General features: G+C 34.9%; 10 non-coding genes across 10 annotated transcripts; 3 read left to right on the forward strand and 7 right to left on the reverse strand.

Moving 5' to 3' along the window:
• On the forward strand, positions 1 to 93 carry Trnai-uau (transfer RNA isoleucine (anticodon UAU)). Its single transcript is given in 2 exon segments — positions 1 to 38; positions 58 to 93. It is a non-coding gene; the product is annotated as a tRNA-Ile (tRNA).
• A 4,747-nt stretch (positions 94 to 4,840) lies between these two features.
• On the reverse strand, positions 4,841 to 4,922 carry Trnas-aga (transfer RNA serine (anticodon AGA)). Its single transcript has one exon. It is a non-coding gene; the product is annotated as a tRNA-Ser (tRNA).
• A 545-nt stretch (positions 4,923 to 5,467) lies between these two features.
• Trnai-uau (transfer RNA isoleucine (anticodon UAU)) lies at positions 5,468 to 5,560 on the forward strand. The gene is given in 2 exon segments: positions 5,468 to 5,505; positions 5,525 to 5,560. It is a non-coding gene; the product is annotated as a tRNA-Ile (tRNA).
• Positions 5,561 to 5,876: 316 nt separating this feature from the next.
• Positions 5,877 to 5,958, reverse strand: Trnas-aga (transfer RNA serine (anticodon AGA)). Its single transcript has one exon. It is a non-coding gene; the product is annotated as a tRNA-Ser (tRNA).
• Positions 5,959 to 8,501: 2,543 nt separating this feature from the next.
• On the reverse strand, positions 8,502 to 8,583 carry Trnas-aga (transfer RNA serine (anticodon AGA)). The gene has a single exon. It is a non-coding gene; the product is annotated as a tRNA-Ser (tRNA).
• A 3,820-nt stretch (positions 8,584 to 12,403) lies between these two features.
• On the reverse strand, positions 12,404 to 12,485 carry Trnas-aga (transfer RNA serine (anticodon AGA)). Its single transcript has one exon. It is a non-coding gene; the product is annotated as a tRNA-Ser (tRNA).
• A 1,359-nt stretch (positions 12,486 to 13,844) lies between these two features.
• On the reverse strand, positions 13,845 to 13,926 carry Trnas-aga (transfer RNA serine (anticodon AGA)). Its single transcript has one exon. It is a non-coding gene; the product is annotated as a tRNA-Ser (tRNA).
• Positions 13,927 to 14,468: 542 nt separating this feature from the next.
• On the forward strand, positions 14,469 to 14,561 carry Trnai-uau (transfer RNA isoleucine (anticodon UAU)). The gene is given in 2 exon segments: positions 14,469 to 14,506; positions 14,526 to 14,561. It is a non-coding gene; the product is annotated as a tRNA-Ile (tRNA).
• A 315-nt stretch (positions 14,562 to 14,876) lies between these two features.
• Positions 14,877 to 14,948, reverse strand: Trnas-aga (transfer RNA serine (anticodon AGA)). Its single transcript has one exon. It is a non-coding gene; the product is annotated as a tRNA-Ser (tRNA).
• A 1,257-nt stretch (positions 14,949 to 16,205) lies between these two features.
• Positions 16,206 to 16,287, reverse strand: Trnas-aga (transfer RNA serine (anticodon AGA)). Its single transcript has one exon. It is a non-coding gene; the product is annotated as a tRNA-Ser (tRNA).
• Between the last annotated feature and the right edge of the window lie 8,030 nt (positions 16,288 to 24,317).

Genomic DNA, 24,317 nt, shown 5'->3' on the forward strand with positions numbered 1-24,317 from the left:
GCCCCGGTGGCGCAATCGGTTAGCGCGCCGTACTTATAGACAGTACTTGACTATGATATGCGGAGGCTGTGAGTTCGAGCCTCACCCGGGGCACCCTTTTTCATACTTCTTGCACTGTAAAGTGAGATGAAGCCTCACCCGGGACACGCTTTTTCATACTATTTACATTGGAAAACATAGCTAAAGGTATACACACTATAGACTCATTCCTTTGGTGTCATATCTGAACAATTTCAGGACAAAAATAAATGATCTCTTTTGGTAAACTTACACTAATAGAAGATAATTCTCTCTAATCTCCTTGAAATTTTTCCGATTTTAAATTATAAAAATACAACACTATCATTTATTTGGTTAAGTACACAAAGGGAATGGTAAAGTTAACTTTATATAGAAACTAAAATGTATTCATGGCCAGAATGCGCTTTTCACGTTTTATATAAGTTTATGAATATGTTTAACTAACATACGTTGATGCCATTACAAACATTTTTATGGGCGGTTTTCTGTGTAAAATTTGATTAAAGTACTTGATCTTTCTAAATGTTAGATCTGATGGCAACCCATTTAAAATATCGGATTTTCAGTATTACTTTTTATTTCCATCAATCTTTTTTATTTGTACCAATCAGACGACTTACTTCAACAAGCGTTTGGCTTAAAGAGACTGGACTCCAGATTTTGGTTAAAATCACTTTTAAAGTTATTCACGGTTTCGTCATATTAAAAACATAAGAACATGAGCTTCTGTTTGTTAACTATTTTAATAAATGCCAGATCAAGAAACAATCACACCCGAGTATGCCGCCGGGCAATAGAGCTGTTTCCGTGTTCTTGTCCGATACACCACAAAGGAACACGTGCGTACCGAGGGTTAATACGACAGTTTACCTCCAGTACCCCGTCAATTCAATTTTCAAATGAAAAAAAAATAGGAAAAACAGCTAATTCTCATGTGTTTCCGTGCTTTATTTTATTTTATTTAAGAAGAGGGTGTAGCCATGATTATTCTAAACCCGTGATAATCACATGTCGAAAGCTGGAATTCATGGTAAATATTTTTAATACTTTCACTTTCAAATGTCACGTGACAGCAACGCTCTGATTTGCGTCTATAGTTTGTCTTAATGTTAATAGGATATCATTTATAAATGAAATATTTGTATATTTACGCCAATCAATCTGGTTGAAAAAAATTATCTCCTATTAACGCTATATATCTAATAGTCGCAACTGGTAGCATGTGAGAGCGATTTCTTCCCTGTTTTATCTAAAGAATTCACAGTAAATAGTTCATCATCAAAGTTACAGGATTTAGTCCTGTTCAGGAATGAAAATGGTTAAAAGTAACAACGAGCATTAAATAAACATCTTTAATACTGCAAAATGAGAGCACAATTCTAAAGTGATCTTGTAGGAACAAGAATTTGTAACAGAGTTATCAACGTCCCCGTCTGAGGACATTTTTTACAAAACATACTGCATGCCAATACAGCATCTTGGCATGAACAAAAATAACAAGAGTGTCAGAATGTCACAATATACGCCTGTCATGTAGATGTTACAGTAAAATATATTCTGTATAAATTTGGTAGACAGTAAGCCAAAACAATGGCATATACATTTCTAACAACCAGTTTAAAAGTTTAAAGAATAAGCTATTTATGGTAGCAACAAAGGGAAGTAAGTTTTGTTTTTCTAAGTTCACAAATAATTCCTAACCAGGTAGAGATACCTTAAAATACACATAAAATTTGAAAGTAACATCTATGGTGTACCACAGAAAAGTGGTCTTGATTTCCCCCTACGGTCAATTATAAAAGATGTTACAATATAAGTTATTTATAGTAACGACAAAGGGAAGATAATCATCAAATAAATTCTAATTCCAGAGCGCAAATACGACAAAATATACGTGATTACCCCATTTTGTGAAACTGATGATATACTTTTTGTCATGACGAAGAAAGTGCACCAAACTTTATGTTTACCGGTTTTCCTCAGAAATGCAAAGAACAAAGATAAGATCACTGTAAACAAATTTATAAAAAAAATGCAACCAGGCACAAACGATAGCACGGTGTGACTGTGACTCAGTTGTATGAAACCAAACAAACTTTAGTTATTAATCAAATAGGATATTTGAGCTAAGTTTCCAAGTTTATTATTAACATCTCAGTATATATATTACATAAACATGAGATCACATCCCGATAATAATATTAATAAAGACATATGATCAGTAGAGCACAACTCTTATTCAAAAACGTGAAACGAATCGGCGTTTAAGTTTCAACTTAGAACTTTGTATTCATACATATCGTACAGTGAATTATTACTTTTGTTCCAAATCTAAATACAGTAGTTCATTACTCATATCAAATTTAGTATCTAAGCTCCGGTATTTAAGTCTGATTTTAGTACATCGTTATACGTGTTGGAAGGTAATTCTCTTATGACACTTTCAGATGCAAGCGTAAATCAGAAACAAAGTATATCCTAACGGTTTTATAAAAATATATAATGGCCGTGTATCAACAGGTAGCTTTCCAATTTATTCTCTAATGTCTTTTAAAAATAATAAATTTCAATTTATTGCAAATATATGTTCAGGTAAATAGGGTCGATGGATCATCACCTGTAGAAATACCGTTCAGCAATCTAACTCTTTTACTAACTGATGATTTAAATAGTTGATAAACGTTTATTACTTTTAAGAATTAGTCTAAGGGCTTAATGTTGAAGATTTCTATCTTTGATGGCAAGCAGCTTGTTCTGTTTCTGTTTTATTTGAGAGTTTAAGAAACGAATTGCCATTATATCTGGTACATAATCGGAAGCTTTAATTTCAAATTAGCATTAAAACTGCTTCAAAACTTTAGTTGTTTCTTTCTGTTAATTTCAATATTTACAATTTCTTTTTGCAAATGCGCCTTTCTTTACGAATTGTTTCCAAAGATTTTAGATATATCAAATTCGTAAAATAATGGCTTTAAACTTTACGAAAAGAGACAGTGTATTGAAGTGTCTATAGTTTTGTCATTCGTTTTATTTCATACATCAAGTAGCATTCGCTATCATTATGTTTTTCAGTCTCATATGTTCTCATATGTTCTGGACGCTTATTGTGTGGGATATTTTGTACGCGTACTTGTACAAGGACCGAATCATTACTTAAAACAGTACTTAAATCATATCATTTTTTCCACAAAAGGTAATGTTGGTGCATTATGAATCTTGACTCCAATACTTAATATTAATATCGAAGAATTACACTAAAACATTAATTTTGAATATTAAAGTAACACGGTTTAAACAAATTTTACGTCAGAGTAAAAAGACTGCATCTAGAAGATTTTTCCTCAAGTTATTTTTTGCTATATTGCTATGTTGCTTTGTTCGCGTAGTAAAATGTCTAAAAATCATGACTTTCAAATTTTTTATGCGAATGGTTTCCATGTGTGTTGTGAGTATTTTTATTAATGCGACATCTGCCAACCCACAAAATGACGTTGTGTTTTGTATTGTGTCTTTGTATTAATTCATATTGTTATGAAAGTGTTTATGCTTCTGGATTTTTTTATTTTAAAATTTTCGATGACTCTTATGGCCAGTTTTTCAACTATTAAGTAAAGACTTAAGCTCCGACTTAAGCCGTGTCGGATATATTTACAGCGCTTAAGTCAGCACGTGAATAACGGGGCTCGACAAAAGTTAAACCTTCGATTGGATTTTTCTACTTTGAGTGGTGTCAGCAATGGCTTATCTTTCTATTGTTATTTTAAACCTGGGGCATAGGTGGTTTAAGAAAAGATGAAGGCGGAATATTTAGACATGGATTTAAATTTCCAGCATGAAGTTAAAGCAGAAATGTTGAGGAGGGAGGGAATGATACGGGACTGAGCAAACCCTTTCGTTATGTACGACGATTTGGACTTTTGGATAGATTTCGTTTCAGTAAAGCTAGTGTTAGAGATGTTTTACTTTATAAAACTGTTAAACCAACGGCTGCGCCCACGCTGGCGCTGACGCTGGGGCGAGTGCAAAAGCTCTATTTTTATTCGAAAAGTCGAGCTAAAAATGTAACAGATTCAACTCTTCAATTTTAACTTTACTAAATTCGCTACGTTTATACACGTTTCAAAATATACGTGCAAGCATAAATATATAAGTGCAGGTTTTTAATTATAATTACATGTGACGCAAAAATATGTAGTTGAACATATGGATACGCACGTCTACATATATACGTCTCCTTTTAATCACATGTGGATTTTGAAATTCAGTGCAGTTTGAGTACCTATACTATTAATTTAAATTTACAAATGCATTCCTAATAACAAGTGCATATTGCACGTGTTTTGTACATGGAAGGTGGAACATTTAGGAATAATGAAAACAATAAGACAGTGAGCAAACATAAGAATGCTTGTAGTCTTACCTTGAATTAAATTCACCTTTTCCAAGCAAATTTTTTTTTCATTCATTAGACGGGCGCTAGTGCTTTTAAGTGTTAATGTGTCTTTGTATTTTTCTATGATTTCTATGAGAATTTCTTTTTCGAAAGTAGTAAATCACCAAAGTAACACGTTTTATATATGTAAAAATACAGCGAAACGGTCCGATGACTGTATCTACATGTTCATAGTGTGTGACCAAGGTTTAGCTAATACATCGCAAATATACCCGCCGAGTATTAGTAAAAATCCGTTAGAAAACAAGGTTGAGCGATGGCTTAACAAATACTAGTTTAAGCCTTTCTTAGTGCTAGAGTTGAAAAACTGGCCATAAGTGGTGTATATAATTATATGTGGCGTAGCTGTATTCTGTAAAAGATAAGCGTTGTCGGCAGGATTCGAACCTGCGCGGGAAGATCCCAATGGATTTCTAGTCCATCGCCTTAACCACTCGGCCACGACAACTGTTACATAACACTAAATTGGTCTTTTAATAATATCATAACTATTTATTTTACAGTGTTGATGGTTCAAATAGTATTGCTTATTCTTCTAGTTAGAATAGTATTTCTTTTCGATTTACGGAGGAATCCCTGTCCGTACTATAGCATTATTGTCGCTGATATTATAAATAAAAGCAATAATATAAAATAATTTTGTCTTAAAACATGTAATCACATATAAATATACGCAACAGATCGTTAACTGCTTAACCTGATAAACTGGTTGTAAAGATAAATATGTAGAGAGTTATATATATAATTAACCATGACATATTTTGTATTTTTCATAATTACTATGTTCCTATATTTTATTTTTAACCTATCGTATGTATCGTAAGTATGGAAAATTATAAATATAAACTATCAGATGATCTCCCGGAAGCACAAGAAGCAATCAATATATAGATATATTATCCATTTGAACCATAAAATAAAACAAGCAAGATAATATATTTTATCTTTCATGATATTGGAAAATTTGTATCTTAGTTCAAATTATGTTCATAAGCCCCGGTGGCGCAATCGGTTAGCGCGCCGTACTTATAGACAGTACTTGACTATGATATGCGGAGGCTGTGAGTTCGAGCCTCACTCGGGGCACCCTTTTTCATGCCCTTTTTTCTGAACAAACGAATGATCTCTTTCGGTAAACTTACACTGAAAGAAGATAATTTTCTCTAATCTACTTGAAGTTTTTATGATCTTAAATTATGAATATACAACTTTATCATTTATTTGGTTAAGAGCGCAAAGGGAATGGTACAGTTTTATGCTATTTTATAGGAACTAAAATATATTTATGGCTTTCCTTACGAGTATATATAGCTTCTCTGGACCCAATCAATTATAAAGACTCAAGTGTCAGTGCTGATTTTTGTGGTTTTATCTGGCGTAACTATATTCTATAAAAGGTAAGCGTTGTCGGCAGGATTCGAACCTGCGCGGGAAGATCCCAATGGATTTCTAGTCCATCGCCTTAACCACTCGGCCACGACAACTGTTACATACAAAGCTACATTGATCTTTATTAATATCATTACTATTTATTTACAGTGTTAACGGTTCAAATATTGAATTGCTTATTCTTCTAGTTAGAATAGCATTTCTTTTCGGTTTGCGGAGGAATCTTTGTCTGTACTATAGCATTACTGTCGCTGATACTATAAATAAATGCAATAATATTAAATACTTTTGTCTTAAAACATGTAATCACATATAAATATACGCAACAGATCGTGAACTGCTTAACCTGATAAACTGATTGTAAAGATAAATATGTAGAGGGTTATATATAATTAACCAAGACACAGTTTGTATTTTTAAAAATTAGTATATTCTATTTTTAACCCACTTTATGTATCGTAAGTATGGCAAAATTATCAATATAAACTATCAGAAGATACCCCGGAAGCACAAAATGAAATCAATATATAGATATTTATCCATTTGAACCATAAAATAAAACAAGCAAGAAAATATATATTTCATCTTTTATCATATTGGAAAGTTGCCCCGGTAGCGCAATCGGTTAGCGCGCCGTACTTATAGACAGTACTTGACTATGACATGCGGAGGCTTTGAGTTCGAGCCTCACCCGGTACATCCTTATTTATACTTTTTACATTGGAAAACGTTACTAAAGGTATTTCAACTATAGTCTGCAATATGATTCGACTTCGTATCAGAGGCGAATACACAGCTAGCTATGAGTTGGGTATTCACACCACATAAGAAAAATGAATACATAGCTAGAATCCAATATCCAGCTAGCTCTGAGTTGGGTATTTAAGTATATAAGACGAATATCCAGTCTTAGTTGAATATCCAGCTAGCTCTGAGTTGGGTATTCAAAATACCTAAGACGAATATCCAGCCAGAGGTGAATGACACAGCTAGCTTTAAGTTGGATATTCACAACTCATAAGAAAACTAAATACACAATAAGGATTACATACCCAGCTAGCTCTGAGTTGGGTATTCAAATATAAAGACGAATATCCAGGCAGAGGTGAATATCCAGCTAGCTATGATTTGGGTATTCAAATTACCTAAGACGAATATCCACCCAGAGGTTTATACCCAGCTACCCCTGAGTTGGATATTCACGACACATAAGAAAATTTAATACACAGCCAGGATTGAATATCCAGCTAGCTCTGAGTTGGGTATTCAGATAAGAAAGACGAATATTCAGCCAGAAGTGAATACCCAGCTAGCTCTGAGTTGAATATTCAAATTACATAAGACAAATATCCAGCCAGAGGTGAATACCCAGCTAGCCCTGAGTTGGATATTCAAATTACTTAAGACGAATATCCAGCCAGAGGTGAATTCCCAGCTAGCTCTGAGTTGGATATTCAAATTAACTAAAACGAATATCCAGCCAGAGGTGAATATCCAGCTAGTTCTGAGTTGGATATTCAAATTACCTAAGACGAATATCCAGCCAGAGGTAAATACCCAGCTAGCTATGAGTTGGATTTTCACGATATATAAGGAAACTGAATATACAGCCAGGATTGAATACCCAGCTAGCTCTGGGTTGGGTATTCAAATATAAAAAACGAATATCCAGCCAGAGGTGAATATCGAGCTAGCACTGAGTTGGGTATTCAAATATAAAAGACGAATATCCAGCCAGAGGTGAATTCCCAGCTAGCTCTGAGTTGGGTATTCAAATTAGCTAAGAAGAATATCCAGCCAGAGGTGAATATCAAGCTAGCACTGAGTTGGGTATTCAAATAAAAAAAGACGAATATCCAGCCAGAGGTGAATACCCAGCAAGCTCTGAGTTCGGTATTCAAATTACCTAAGACGAATATCCAGTCAGAGGTGAATACCCAGCAAGCTCTGAGTTGGGTATTCAAATTACCTAAGACGAATATTCAGTCAGAGGTGAATACCCAGCTAGCTATGAGTTGGGTATTCAAATATACATGACAAATATCTAGTCGGAGGTGAATATCCAGGTAGCTCAGGGTTGGGTATTCAAATTACCTAAGAATGATACAGAGGCTACTGGGTTAGTGTTATCTCCCTTGGCACCGGTTTCTGGAGGTCTTCGAGTGTTCTTGAAAGTGTCGCAGACCGTTTTAAATGATTTAAAAAGAAACATGAACTACTTGGTTAGTCTTATGTCTCCTGGCATCGATTCCTGAATGTCTGCGAGTCCTCCTGAAAGTGTCGCAAACCGTTCTGTATGGTTTGAAATGACACAGGAATTGCTGTGTCGGTATTTTCTCCCTTGGCACCGATTCATGAAAGTCTGCGAGTTCTCTTGAAAGTGTCACAGACCGTTTAAAATGATTGAAAAAAACAAAACAAGGACTATTGAGACGATGTTTTCTCCTTTGGCACCGGTTCCTTAAAGTCTGTGAATCCTCCTGAAAGTGTCTCAGGCCGTTCTTAATGGGTTGAAATGATACAGAGGCTACTGTGACGGTGTTATCTCCCTTGGCACCGGTTCCTGCAGTTAAAAAGACTGTGTAAGTGCTGATTTTTGTGGTTTTATGTTGCGTAACTATATTCCATAAAAGGTAAGCGTTGTCGGCAGGATTCGAACCTGCGCGGGAAGATCCCAATGGATTTCTAGTCCATCGCCTTAACCACTCGGCCACGACAACTGTTACATATTGATCCTATTTTGTACATTGATCTTTATTAATATCATTACTATTTATTTAACAGTGTTGATGGTTCAAATATTGAATTGCTTATTTTTCTAGTAGAATAGCATTTCTTTTCAGTTAACGGAGGAATCTTTGTCCGTACTATTATACTACTATAGCACTATTATCGCTGATATTCTTAATTGCATTAATTGTTATTAAAGCAGTATTAATGTAAATAAAAGTATATAAATATACGCAGCAGATCGTTAACTGCTTAACCTGATAAACTGATTGTAAAGATAAATATGCAGAGAGTTATATATATATAATTAACCATGAAACATTTTGTATTTTTAAAAATTACTATATTTTATTTTTAACCTACTTTATGTTTCGTAAGTATGGCAAAATTATAAATATAAACTCGATCAAAAGATCAGAAGATCGCCCGGAAGGACAAAACGAAATCAATAAATAGATATATTATCCATTTGAATAAAAAAATAAAACAAGCAAGATAATATATTTTATCTTTTATCATTTTGGAAATTGTCTGATTTTAACTAAGTTATAAATGTACAACTCTATAATTTATTTGGTTAAGTACACAAAGGGAATGGTACAATTAATGTTATATACAAACTTAAATATATTTATGGGCCAGATCACACCACCCACGTTTTATATAAGTTTATAAATATGTTTAACTATTATGCTGTCCTTATTTTTATGCCATTACAAACTCGGGAATTGAACCTGAGCCATCAAACTTGAATCCCAGGTTAGATAATTTCATAGGTCTTTCAAACTCCAACTGTTACTTTAAAGATCAGCGGAAAAGTCGTCAGAACGTGAGGACCAGATCCAATGCGAAGCATTAATAGGAGAAAATTTCAGTCAGATAGATTTGGATAAATATATAAATATCTCACAAGTCGAGTTAACATTTTATTATATGTACATCTGATAGTCGCAACTGTGGCATTAGGTTTTATACCCTATTTAACTGGCATATATCAGTTTAGTTTATATTAATTTATTTTAGGTCGATTGTAAAACAAATTCTACAACTTTTATTAATCACTCTCGACATCCCATTCCTAGCGGAATCCATTGCCGCAGGGGTATAAGAAAAGAGATTGCAGTTTCCCTTTTAATGCCGAGCGCCAAGCAAGGGAGCTACTGTTACCATTTTTCACGTTTTTGTATGACACTACCGGGGAAACGCGCATATGTGAAAAGATGTTTTGACAGCACGTGAGCGCGAGAATCAGGAACATTTTCGCTAATTTGTGGAAAAAAGAACGAGCTGGATGGGCCCCCATTCCGTTTATATCCTGTAGTTCAGTAGGGACTATTAAATTGAGAAATGCAATAAAATTGGGCATTGTTCCTGCAGCGGGATCATTACAGGCTGTTCAAAAAGTGCAAAATTGATGATTTTGGCATGCTATTTTTAATGGATGGTGTAAAACTTTCGTTTTGATAACTTTCCGTATTCTTGTATGAGAGTCCTGATCTTGTCATTAATTAAAAGCACAAAACATGCACGCAATTTATAAAATGGCCACCCTGATTCTGCTCATTAGGGAAGTGCAATATTACGACTCGCTACATGTAAGCCTGGCTGTGCCCAAAATTATCGAATCTAAATGTACCCTGCTACCTTATCGCGGGTTTATTATTACTGGTCCATTTCCTTAATGAGTCCGCAGTTATAGTTGATAACATTAATATATTTCAAGGTAGTTCTGCACGTTTGCTTAACCGGAAGTAATGTCAGTTATCCGGAAAACCAAGAATAATTTCTGTCAGTCGTTGTACGGGCTGCATAAATGCTTCCGGGAATCTATTATATCTTGAGAATTAAGAGTTAAATTCATTTTGACAAACGTACAGAACTACCTTAACGTCATAACGTGTAAATAAGCAATTCGAGCTATTATAAAACAGCAGTTCTCTTAACATACTTTGAAATGCAAGCTTAAATCAAAACAATGTATATCCTAAAGGTTGTATAAAGATATATAATAGCATTGTATCAACAGGTAGCTTTCAAATGTATATTTTCTAATGTCTTTTAAAACAATAAATTTCAATTTATTGCAAATATATGTTCAGATAAATGGGGTCGATGGATTATCACTTGTAGAAATACCGTTCAGCAATCTAACTCCTTTACTAACAGATGATTTAAATGGTTGATAAACGTTTATTACTTTTAAGAATGAGGGCTTAATGTTGAAGATTTCTATCTTTGATGGCAAGCGGCGTGTTCTGTTTTTGTTTTATTTGAGAGTTTAAGAAACGAATTGCCATTACATCTGGTACATGATCGGAAGCTTTAATTTCAAATTAGCATTAAAACTGCTTCAAAACTTTAGTTGTTTCTTTCTGTTAATTTGAATATTTACAATTTCTTTTTGCAAATGCACCTTTCTTTACGAATTGCTTCCAAAGATTTTAGATATATCAAATTCATTAAATAATGGCTTTAAACTTTACGAAAAGAGACAGTGTATGGACGTGTCTAGTTTTGTCATTCGTTCTATTTCATACATTAAGTAGCATTCGCTATCATTATGTTTTACAGTCTCCTTTATGTTCTCATATGTTCTGGACGCTTATTGTGTAGGGTATTTTGTACGTGTACTTGTATAAGAACCGAAACATTACTTAAAAACAATACTTAAATCATATAATTTTTTCCACAAAAGGTAATGTTGGTGCATTATGAATCTTGACTCCAATACTTAATATTAATATCGAAGAATTACACTAAAACATTAATTTTGAATATTAAAGTAACACGGTTTAAACAAATTTTACGTCAGAGTAAAAAGACTGCATCTAGAAGATTTTTTTCTCAAGTTATTTTTTGCTATATTGCTATGTTGCTGTGTTCGCGTAGTAAAATGTCTAAAAATCATGACTTGCAAAATTTTTATGCGAATGGTTTCCATGTGTGTTGTGAGTATTTTTATTTAATGCGACATCACATGCCAACCCACAAAATGACATTGTGTTTTGTATTGTGTCTTTGTATTAATTCATATTGTTATGAAAGTGTTTATGCTTCAGTGTTTTTATTTTAATATTTTCGATGACTCTTAGTGATATATATAATTCCTGCCTAAGTTAAAGTTGATGCGTTTAATAGTAACAATAATTTGAGATACCTTAGCATCAAAACGGGACAAAATGTAAACAAGAGGATGAGAGCGCATGACGGTATAATATATTGTCAGTCGTAGATCTTAAATTTTACAGACCCCAGTGGCTATCTGACCTGACTTTCAAAGATCAGTTATGATCATTAAGAATGGCATGTCACAATAAGAATGGCACGTCACATAAGAATTGCACGTGACATTAAGAATGGACATTAAGAATGGCACATCACATTAATGAAAACTGTAAAAGATCCTTTGGAAGCAAAGAATGCAACCAAGAAGAATAATAGCAGACTCGGTTTGATTGAGTCTGTTCATGAGAGGTAATGAAATGTGCAACATCCTCACGCTCCCTAGTACCGGCTTAAGCGACCTCTATTACACATATGTTGAATGAACTCTATGATCCCAAAGGACCAGAAAATATAACAAAGGCGCTTTTCCGTAAATGGCTTTGTGTATTGTCGTATAAATTCTCTCTACATGTATTAATGTCAAGTTTTCTGAATTTAATTATTTTCCTAAAAGACACACTATGTCTTTAAATGTATCCTTGCGGTCTAGTTAGCTTTCCTTAGGTGAATATATAGCTTCTCTGGACCCAATCAGTTAAAAAGACTAAAGTGTCAGTGCTGATTTCTATTTCTATAAAAGGTAAGCTTTGTCGGCAGCATTCGAACCTGCGCGGGAAGATCCCAATGGATTTCTAGTCCATCGCCTTAAGCACTCGGCCACGACAACTGTAGTATACAAAGCTACATTGATCTTTATTAATACCATAACCATTTCTTTTACAGTGTTGACAGTTCTAATATTGAATTGCTTATTCTTCTACTTAGAATGTTTACGGAGGAATCTTTGTCCGTACCACAGCACTATTGTCGCAGCAGTATTGATGTAAATAAAAGGAATAATAAACTGATTGTAGAGTGTACTACATAACCGTTAAATAGTATTGACAGTGAAGATAAATGTATGGAAAGTTGTATAGATAACTAACCATGACACAGTTTGTATTTTTCATAATTATTATATTTTATTTTTAACCTACTTTATGTATTGTATGGCAAAATTATAAATATAAACTATCAGAAGATCCCCCGGAAGCACAAAAAGAAATTTATATATATATATACAACAAGCAAGAAAATAAACACCAGATAATTTGAAACATATGCCATTATGAAAAGCGTACGGTAGAGTCTCTGTATATGAGATGGGCGAATTCTTTCCCAGTAATAGAATTTCTTCAAAATTTGGATATCGAAAGACCCTCACATAAAAGTCACAGGTCACAAGTATTGAAAAAGAGTTATCTGCCCTTGAAAACGGCATTTCACCCAAAAATAAAATTGAAGAAATTCTACTATTGGGAAAAATTTCGCCCATCTCATATACAGAGACTCTAGCGTACGCCCTTAAGCTAAGTGCTAAGGGTGTGAAGGGTGTTGCACTTTCCATAATCACTCGTGAACAGACTTAGTCAATCCGAGCCTTGCATTCTGTGCTTCCAAAGGATCTTTTTATAGATTTTATTTATTATCACAGTCAGAATCTTTCTGTATGTTCTGTGGTGTTGTGATGTGTGAAAGGATGATGCTATATTTCTCGCCGCTTTGCATGTACGTGTGACATATCCGTCTAAACAATCGTTTATTTCATTTCTTGTTCTGTTTTTGCATGTAAAGTATACGTTTTTGCTTTTACACGGGTACAGATGCGAAACGTAAATTTCACAAAATTTGTGACATATTCGTATAAATTTTGTGAAATCCTCACATGTGTGAAGAATCCGTTTGTTCAACAAAGCAGCACTGAAACGAATCTTATTGCGTTAATTGATTTGTTGAGGAATATTATGCTCGTTTGTTATAGGCGCTTTGCCGTAAATGGTTTTGTGTATGAGAAAGTCAAGTATTCTGAATTTAATTATATACCTTAAAGACACACTATGTCTTTAAATTCATTGTATATCCTTGCGATCCTTAGCTTTCCTGAGAGAATATATAGCTTCTCTGGACCCATCAGTTAAAAAGACTAAAGTGTCAGTGCTGACATTTGTGGCTTTATGTGGCGTAACTATATTCTATAAAAGGTAAGCGTTGTCGGCAGGATTCGAACCTGCGCGGGAAGATCCCAATGGATTTCTAGTCCATCGCCTTAACCACTCGGCCACGACAACTGTTACATATAACACTAAACTGGTCTTTATTAATATCATAACTATTTATTTTACAGTGTTGTTTCAAACAGTTCTACTTCTTCTTCTAGTTAGAATAGCATTTCTTTTCGATTTGCGGAGGAATCCTTGTCCGTACTATAGCATTATTGTCGCTGATACTATAAATAAAAGCAATAATATTAAATACTTTTGTCTTAAAACATGTAATCACATATACATATACGCAACAGATCGTTAACTGCTTAACCTGATAAACTGGTTGTAAAGATAAGTATGTACAGAGTTATATATATAATTAACCATGACATATTTTGTATTTTTCATAATTACTATGTTCCTATATATCATTTTTAACCTATTATATGTATCGTAAGTATGGGGAAAAAAAATACAAACTATCAGATGATCTCCCGGAAGCACAAGACGCAATCAATTTATAGATATATTATCCATTTGCACCATAAAATAAAACAAGCAAGATAATATATTTTATCTTTTATCATATTGGAAAATTTGTATCTTAGTTCAAATTATGTTCATATGCCCCGGTGGCGCAATCGGTTAGCGCGCCGTACTTATAGACAGTACTTGACTATGATATGCGGAGGCTGTGAGTTCGAGCCTCACCCGGGGCACCCTTTTTATGCCCTTTTTTCTGAACAAACGAATGATCTCTTTCGGTAAACTTACACTGAAAGAAGATAATGTTCTCTAATATCCTTGAAGTTTTTATGATCTTAAATTATGAATATACAACTCTATCATTTATTTGGTTAAGAGCGCAAAGGGAATGGTACAGTTTTATGCCATTTTATAGGAACTAAAATATATTTATGGCTTTCCTTATGAGTATATATAGCTTCTCTGGATCAAATCAGTTAAAAAGACTCAAGTGTCAGTGCTGGTTTTTGTGGTTTTATCTGGCGTAACTATATTCTATAAAAGATAAGCGTTGTCGGCAGGATTCGAACCTGCGCGGGAAGATTTCTAGTCCGTCGCCTTAACCACTCGGCAACGACAACTGTTACATATAAAGCTACATTGATCTTTATTAATATCATTACTATTTATTAAACAATGTTAACGCTTCAAATATTGAATTGCTTATTCTTCTAGTTAGAATAGCATTTCTTTTTGGTTTGCGGAGGAATCTTTGTCCGTACTATAGCATTATTGTCGCTGATACTATAAATAAAAGCAATAATATTAAATACTTTTGTCTTAAAACATGTAATCACATATAAATATACGCAACAGATCGTTAACTGCTTAATCTGATAAACTGATTGTAAAGATAAATATGTAGAGGGTTATTTATATAATTAACCAAGACACAGTTTGTATTTTTAAAAATTAGTATATTTTATTTTTAACCTACTTTATGTATCGTAAGTATGGCAAAATTATAAATATAAACTATCAGAAGATCCCCCGGAAGCACAAAATCTAGTAACCCTGCTGCTCAAGAACTGTATAAATGTAAGCCAGTTATGGCATTCAGACGTCCTAGGAATCTGAAAGATATATTAGTTATAACAAAATATTTGTCTACTAATACATATCCACATTTCAAGTCAAGTTGGGCATTGTGCTCACTGCTACAAGTAGACACCGTCGTTAATATGACTGAAAACTGTATTCAACCTAGTAATGTGCAATTTCAGCACGCTATTGCAAATGCATCAAAACGAACATGTGTAACAGTTCCTTGAAAATGGTGAGTTTTTAAAGGCGTTTGACTGGCCGGAAGTGGGGCCCCTTTAGGCAGTCCTTTTCCGGAATTCACTGTTTATATCAGTATACTGGCACTTGTTTTGTAGAGTAATATTCACGCTATCATTACAAAAACTACAAAACAAGTGTCAATATACTGATATTAACATTAAATTCCGGAAAACGACTGCCTAAAAGGCCCCCACTTCCGGACAGTGCGAGTGTTGAAATTTTATATAACCAGGTGGAACACAATTTTCAGCAATTGTTTGTTTTTATTTCTTTACAAATGGCATTCATTTTCAAAGGGGGACAACCTTTTCAGAATAGTTTAAGTACGGGACAGTACGGCAGAACATGTAATGGTCAGGTAAAATATATGGTAACGATGTTGTTCGTTTATCAAAAATGTCTGTGTTTTGGTGATATACTTCTAAACCTTAAATGTATCCTTGCGGTCTAGTTAGCTTTCCTGGAGAGAATATATAGCTTCTCTGGACCCAATCAGTCGTCAGTTCTGATTTTTGTGGTTTTATGTGGCGTAACTATATTCTATAAAAGATAAGCGTTGTCGGCAGGATTCGAACCTGCGCGGGAAGATCCCAATGGATTTCTAGTCCATCGCCTTAACCACTCGGCCACGACATCTGTTACATATAACACTAAACTGGTCTTTATTAATATCATTACGTTTTATTTTACAGTGTTGGTAGTTCAAATATTGAATTGTTTATTCTTCTAGTTAGAATAGCATTTCTTTTCAGTTTACGGAAAAATCTTTGTCCGTTCTATAGCACTATTGTCGTTGATACTCATAATTGCTTACCTAAGCAGTATTGATGTAAATAAAAGCAATAATAAATAGTTTTGTTTTAAAACATGTAATCATATTATTCTATTTAGATATAAATATACGCAACAGATCGTTAACTTCTTAACCTGATAAACTGATTGTAAAGATAAATATGTAGAGAGTTATATATATAATTAACCATGACACATTTTGTATTTTTAAAGATTAGTATATTTTATTTTAACCTACTTTATGTAATTACATTTTCAGATGCAAGCGTAAATCAAAACAGTGTATATCCTAACGGTTTTATAAAAAAAATTTATAATAGCCTTGTATCAACAGGTAGCTTTCCAATGTATTCTCTAATGTCTTTTAAAAATGATAAATTTAAATGTATTGCAAATATATGTTCAGGTAAATAGGGTCGATGGATTATCACCTGTAGAAATACCGTTCAGCAATCTAACTCTTTTACTAACTGATGATTTAAATGGTTGATAAACGTTTATTACTTTTAAGAATGAGTCTTAGGGCTTAATGTTGGACTCTATGCCTGCTAAGGATATTTTTATAGATTTTATTTACTATCACAGTAGGAATCTGTCTGTATGTTTTGTGGTGTTGTGATGTGTGTAAAGGATTATGCTATATTTCTCGCAGCTCTGCATGTACGTGTGTGTGGCAACGTTAAATGTCACAACGCCGCTAAATGTCGCAACCACCGTTAAATGTCGCAAGGTTGACGTTAAATGTCGCAACCACCGCTAAATGTCGCAAAATCGTCTGCCGCTAAATGTCGCACCTTTAACGTTAAATGTCGCAAAAATTTGCCCACCGTTATATGTCGCAGCACCAACGCTAAATGTCGCAATTCCTATTTGACACTATGACTATCAATTCCTTGTGTATATTTACTTTTTTGGGGAAGGAAAATTAGCAGGTTTATGTAATACAAATAATTATCTTAATGATAAGTGCTGTTACGTATAGCAACAAGAGGGCTTTGTTGGCCCTAGATCGCTCACCTGAGTTCCACACCTTGCTTGAACAGTCACGCAAGAAAAATATTTGTGAAATTATTTTGTAATAGGGCCAGTATTTTAGGACAGAAGAATTCTGAGGTTTCTTCTAACTAAATACGATTTGGTAATAGTGTTGTATGTTTGTGGGGGGGTTGGGTTTGGGTGGGGAACGGGGTAAATAACGACACAGAAATCTAAGACACAAACACACAGCACCAAGACAATTAATAGAAAATATAAATATTTACATGTTTGAAGGGGGGTGGGGGGGGGGGTCAGAGGGGTTTATGTGTGGGTAGGCGGAAAAGTAGGATAATGAGGGGAATGAGACTAAACCAAACAATTTTAAGAGACTAAAAGTAAAAAAAATATCAAAATTCCCGCTTTACCTGAAAGAATGTACAGAGGGCCACATAGGATCTTTCTCCGCCATTGAAGCTTGATAGTCACCTTATGGTTTTAAATGTAATCCTCCAAACAAAGAAATAGAACCCATGGCTGATTAATAGAAAATCTTCGTTTTCTACAGCTGGTACAAAACACAGTCTTCGTGTCGCGTAGTTAAACATCCTGTTGTGTAACAGGCCTGGATTGTTGCCCGAGCCGATTCCTCCACCCCAAACCCGACCTTTGTTGGCTTACTAGTGACTTATACTCATCAAAGTTGCACCCAACTATTTTGGAAATAATATTTTCTCAAAATGTAGACCCAAAACGCCCCAGAGGCGAACATTTTATACTTATATTTCAAAATTCCCCAGGGGGAAGAACCCTTGACCCCTTAAAATGGGGGGAGTACCCCTCCAGTACCTTAAAATTAAGAAACAATGCACCAGAGGCAACCAGTTTATACCTGTTTTTCAAACTTTCCCGGGGAGAGACCCTGAGCCCTCGAAAATGACAGGGATAACCCCTCCCATACACCGAAATTTTGAACAAAAAATGCAATAAAAGTCCTCATTCCATACTTGTTTTTCAAAATTGTCCATGGGAAAAGACCCTAACCACCTAAAATAAGGGGAGTGCCCCTCTAGTACGTACCTAAAAATAGGCAAAAATGCACCATAGGCCAACATTTCATACCTGTATATAAAAACCTTTCCCACAAATACGGACAGAAGAACCCCGTACCTACCGCACGTCGCCGGTGACGCTTTAGTTTAAAACTGGTGCCCCCCCCCCCACCACCACCCCATCCCCACCTCCCATCCTCGATCAACAATTTTTGGCCCCCGGCCTGTTGTGTAACGAAATTCAGGTCGACTAAAGACATGCGATACAACGCGCGACAATACGGAGCCCGAGCTTAATGTCTCATGAGCTAAACAGGACTCCATAGAATTACATAGTTCAGACCTGAAATAAATCTAGTACTGTGGCGAGTACCACGTTAGTGCTCAAACCTTCACATATGAAATATAACGTATGTATGGTGCGGTACCACTGAAAAGCAAACGTGCAGATTAGAGTGAAAGGTCAATTCAGCCCTTCCCAAATCAAGCATGCATTACCCAGTCTTATCTCTAAGTTGTAAAGACTGTTTAACTTACCTTATTTTGCTGTGCGACATTTAGCGTTGGTGTTGCGACATAATTATATTGGTGGGCAAATTTTTGCGACATATAACGTTAAAGGTGCGACATTTAGCGGCAGACGATTTTGCGACATTTAGCGGTGGTTGCGACATATAACGTCAACCTTGCGACATTTAACGGTGGTTGCGACATTTAGCGGCGTTGCGACATTTAACGTTGCCACAGTGTGACGTATTCGTCTAAACAACCGTTTATTGCATTTTTTGTTCTGTTTTGACATGTGAAATATACGTTTTTGCTTTTATAGGGGTATAGATGCGAAACGTAAATTTCACAAATTTGTGACATATTCGTATACTTTTTGTGAAATCCTCACATGTGTGAAGAATTCGTTTGTTGAACAAAAAAGATTTTCATCGTAAAAAGTAGTAAAAACTGCAAATTCTTATGTGTTTCCGTAACATAAGGTTTGTCAGTAATTAAGGTTTAAAGCCTTCTTAAGAAATATAGCATTTATTTCAAGATATCTAAAAAAAATATATTTTTTGTTGTCGAACGATCTGGAGGCATGCGATAGCAGACACTGTTTGATTGTGTGTGTGAATGTTATAAGCACCCGTTTAAATGGTGTTAGTTTAAATGGATTCAAATAAAATCTGTAAAAAGATCCTTTGGAAGCAAAGAATGCAACCAAGAAGAATGATATCAGACTCGGTATGATTGAGTCTGTTCATGAGAGGTAATGTAATGTGCAACACTTCTCACGCCCCCTAGCACCGGCTTAAGCGGAACTCTATTACACATATGTTGAATGGACTCCATGATCCAAAAGGACCAGAAAATATAACAACACTGAATCCAAGTACGGGGAGACTTTTTACAGCCGCCATACGGCACTTAAAGATTGCTGTTGTGATAGTTAATAAAATCTGTAAAAAGATCCTTTGGAAGCAAAGAATGCAACCAAGAAGAATAATAGCAGACATCAGAGAACATCAGAAAACACTGAATGGTAATATTTGATAACTGTTAAACAAAGATATTTTTTCAGTATATAACACAACCAAACAAAACAATAGCAGGCTTGGTTTGATTGGGGCTCAGTTTTATGAAACCAAACAAACATGGTAGTCAATTTAAATTAGTAATTCGAGTTATCATAAAACAGCAGTGTTGAAACGTAGTTTCTCTTAACATAGAGATACATAGAAATCAATTGTAACAGGGTCGATGGATTATCACTTGTAGAAATACCGTTCAGCAATCTAACTCTTTAACTAACTGAGACAAACATTTATTATTGTCACGCTTACGCTATCGAACCGTCGCGCTTCACCACCGTAGTGTCGCGAGTCGCCATCGCACTGTCGTGCTTCGCCATCGTAGTGTCACCATCGTACCGTCGCGCTTCGCCATCGTACTGTCACCATTGTACTGTCGTGATTCACCATCGTACTGACACACTTCGCCATCGTACCGCGGTTATCTGACGTGGTTCAAAGATCAGTTATCTATAAAATAAACGACAAAACGTTATAAAACTTGGTCGATTATTTCTAATTAAGACTTGTTTAAATTCTGTCATTAAATTGCCTAGGCCAACGACTGTCGTGAAATAATCATGAGATTCGGGCCTAGTTTTCTCAACTGAAATGCCAGAGGATTCTTGAAAGAAATATGTATCAACGAAGAAAATATAACAAGGCAGATATATCAAAGCCTTGAGACGTCTGGTAGTTGTGGGTTTTGGTAGATTTTAACAAAGCAAATACCAATCTATAAAAATACATGTATGAGAAACAAATAAAAATGTGCTTCATATCTAAGATAAACTCTGCATTACCTTACATGAACTTATCTAAATTGCCAGCTGGAAATCAGTGATACAACCATGGGCTAGAATATGTTATTATTGATAGATCTTATATAATCTAAATTGTCAGTGTGAATGAATACAGGTTGAATCAAAGCGCTCAAAGCGCTGATGGTGGCTGCTAATCAATGTTTAAAATATTACAAAGAAAGCGACAACTGAGGAATTGTTAATATAAACCATAAGAACTTTTTTTTGCATTTTTTTAATATTCGGCTTTGGTTTCAAAATTAATCCTTTTTCACTGCCAGTCATTGTTTACATACACACTGATCCAGTCTTTAACGAATAGTTTTGATCCTTTTTGATTATTTGTGACGAAAACTACAACATAAATGACATCGAAGATGTTTTACTATGAATAAATAATATAAGCTTTTTCCCCAAATCATTCAGCTTTTAAGATTTCTTTTTAAAGCTTTTGGGCAGTGTCTGTCATGAATTATTATACACACTGATTTAGTCCGTATCAGATAGCTGTGGTTTTCATGAGACTTTTGTGAAAGAAAACAACACAAACATGCACCACAAATGCACCTCAGAATGTCAGTTCTGCAGCCAGTGTATTTTAGAGGTGCATTAATTATCACTCCATCTGTTATACTCAAAAGTTCGCTAGACATAACAGCAGGCTGCGCAAAAATGCTGGACATTAAGTCAAACAAACTTACAACTTTAGTCAGACCAAGAAAAAAGTCGAAAATTTGTAACTGGCGGGAGGAAACCGTTTTAATTTTTATACATATATTTGTATCCAGATATATTGAGACGCACCATGAGAAAACCAACATAGTGCGTTTGCGACCAGCATGGATCCAGACCAGACTGCGCAGCCTGTGCATCCGCGCAGTCTGGTCAGAATCCATGCTATTAGCTTTCGAAGCCTATTGCAACTAGAGAAACCGTTAGCGAACAGCAAGGATCCTGACCAGAGTGGTGTGCGGATCCGCAGTTTGATCTGGGTCCATGCTGGTCACAAATGCACTATGTTGTTTTTCTCATGGTGCGACTCGAATGAATTTAGCTGAAGTGAGCAGAATCTGTCTTGAAACAATTCAATCTTTAAGTTGGTCAAATCTGTTATCCGACGACTTGCTACAGTCTGACAGATTGCCATTTCAAAAAGGCGAGTATTAGTATCATCGCTGCGCCCACTTTCACGGGCTTACAAGTTGATGAAATCGTGATACAGTAGCACCACTTAGTCAAAGCGAGCTTGCAACACTTCTCAGCTTGGGCGACCTGTGGGTTTCCACGTTGATAATTCGTGTTTTGTCAGACGAAATTATACCGAATACATGTGTATCTATGCATACATAAAGTATCTTATATTGTACATTTGCTGAAGGAAGATTATCCGTGAGGGAATATTATTTAGAAAACATACATGTCTTTGATTCTCACGGCAGGTCAAATTGCAAACAATATCGAATGAATTTTAACTGAATGTTCTTTAATTTTTGTTCACTCTAGTATTGCTAAGCATGTTTTAGTATATTTTGTTCTTGATATGACGATGAACTGTACATGTTCAAGTTATATCAATAAAGTATTGTCCTGTTCATAAATCATCTCACTAAATTTGCGCTAATTAGGGTTAATTGGCAGTATCAACGCCTGAGGAAATCCATATCACTACTGATTATCTATTTTCTATAAATAGCTTAATTAACATGTGGTCATATTTTTGCGTGCTTGAAACGAAAACGAGACAATGCAGTCGAAAATTCAGTAACATTCTTAGATCACTAGGGTTGCATTGATATAATATCTTACAATTTGATAGCTATAACGAACATTTAAGTTTGTTCTGACATATTTGAAAAGTGTTACAACTTGCTGGAAAAGCTATCAGAGGTACAAACTGGTATTGTCTATGGACCGGAAATGTTTGGAAACGTTTCCGTTGAAATTCCGTTTCTATTTTTAGCCGCTAGCAGAAGTCATTGTTCTTTATCAAATAAAGCCTTAAATTTCGGGAGTTATACATTTGACACTGCGGTTAGGAAACATTTTTGAATTGTCAGTCTGGATTCCCAGGCTAGGTTTCTATATATATAAGCTACCTTTTCTACGTTATAAGCTACGTGACCTCTGGGGCAGTACTATGCAATAGCTAATCAATATCATCGCTCCAGTTCAGGTGACATGAGGTCATCGTTTATTCACGTGACCATAAATTTGCATATTTGTATTCATACACGTGGTTGTTTTAATTAAAACATTGACTTCAGTTTGTATTGATTTTAGTCGCCGAATTTACATTAAAAATGGTATTAAGGCATATATTGTAGCTTTGCATATTCTGCACGTTGTGTAGATAATTGTTTACCTGGAAAGCTTGGAACTATTTTTGGTTGTGTTGTTAGGATGGTCTTAAGAACTGACAAGATTTCTCAAACGGAGTATTCTTTTTGACACTGGTGGCAGCAGCCACCAATAAAAACTGCTTGATCATTGATAATCCATCCGCACTGTTCATGAATGGGACTGTTTTGTGTAGCATATGAACATCCTTTTGATGTGATTAGAATAAAATAAAGATGCCATATGATTGTCAGAAATACACTTGTAACTTTGGTAGCGGGGTAAACCCGCAACCAAAAACAAATGCCGAAGTTCCGATGCAGTTGTAGTCTAGAAGTGATAATTAAAGCTAGTAGACAGAAATTCTTAATGAAACCATCTCTTAAACCCAGAAATAAATCAATAGAACGCATTGCGCTATTACAGTACTTCGTTCATCGAGTCTCAGTTTTACCAGTTTAGGTAAATCACGCACAGACGATATGGATTAGTATCTCAAACTGAGACTCGATGAACGAAGTACTGTAATAGCGCAATGCGTTAGGCCGCTAGGAATCACACCCGAGGTCTGTAGTTCGATACTGAGTTGCAGTAAACTTTTTTTTTTTACTTTTTTTTAGCATAGAAACAATACCGGTTTTTCCACTGGCTTTGAAAATAATACGGTAATACAGCATACACGTTTTTTTTTTGTGATTATTCATTTATACCAATGGAATGTAAGTACAGCACCCCCACATTATACACTAACATACCATTCCATAGCTCGAAATAAGCTTCTGGTGGTGAAAATTCTGTAACGGACACAGCTAACAATTCTGCAACAGAAACAGCGAACGAGCCGGAAATAAAATGAATTGTAAATTGTATTGATCACAATGTCATTGATATAACAAAAGAAAAAGAAAATAGAAAAAAAGTAATACACGTAACAAGAAAGAAACTAAAAAGAGAAGACAAACTGAGAATCAAACTGAAATAAAACAAGAATAAAGCCGGCCTACATAAAACATTTTCTTAGAAAATAACCGCTTACGAGTTTCGAACTCGTACAATTTTTCGCACTGCATTTGTAAACTGACAGTTTAGCCACCGGAGCTATTTCGCCATTCAAATAAACGTTCAGTTTTATTTGACAAATATCA

The sequence above is a fragment of the Mercenaria mercenaria genome, chromosome 12 (assembly GCF_021730395.1).
Source record: "Mercenaria mercenaria strain notata chromosome 12, MADL_Memer_1, whole genome shotgun sequence".
NCBI lineage: Eukaryota > Metazoa > Mollusca > Bivalvia > Venerida > Veneridae > Mercenaria > Mercenaria mercenaria.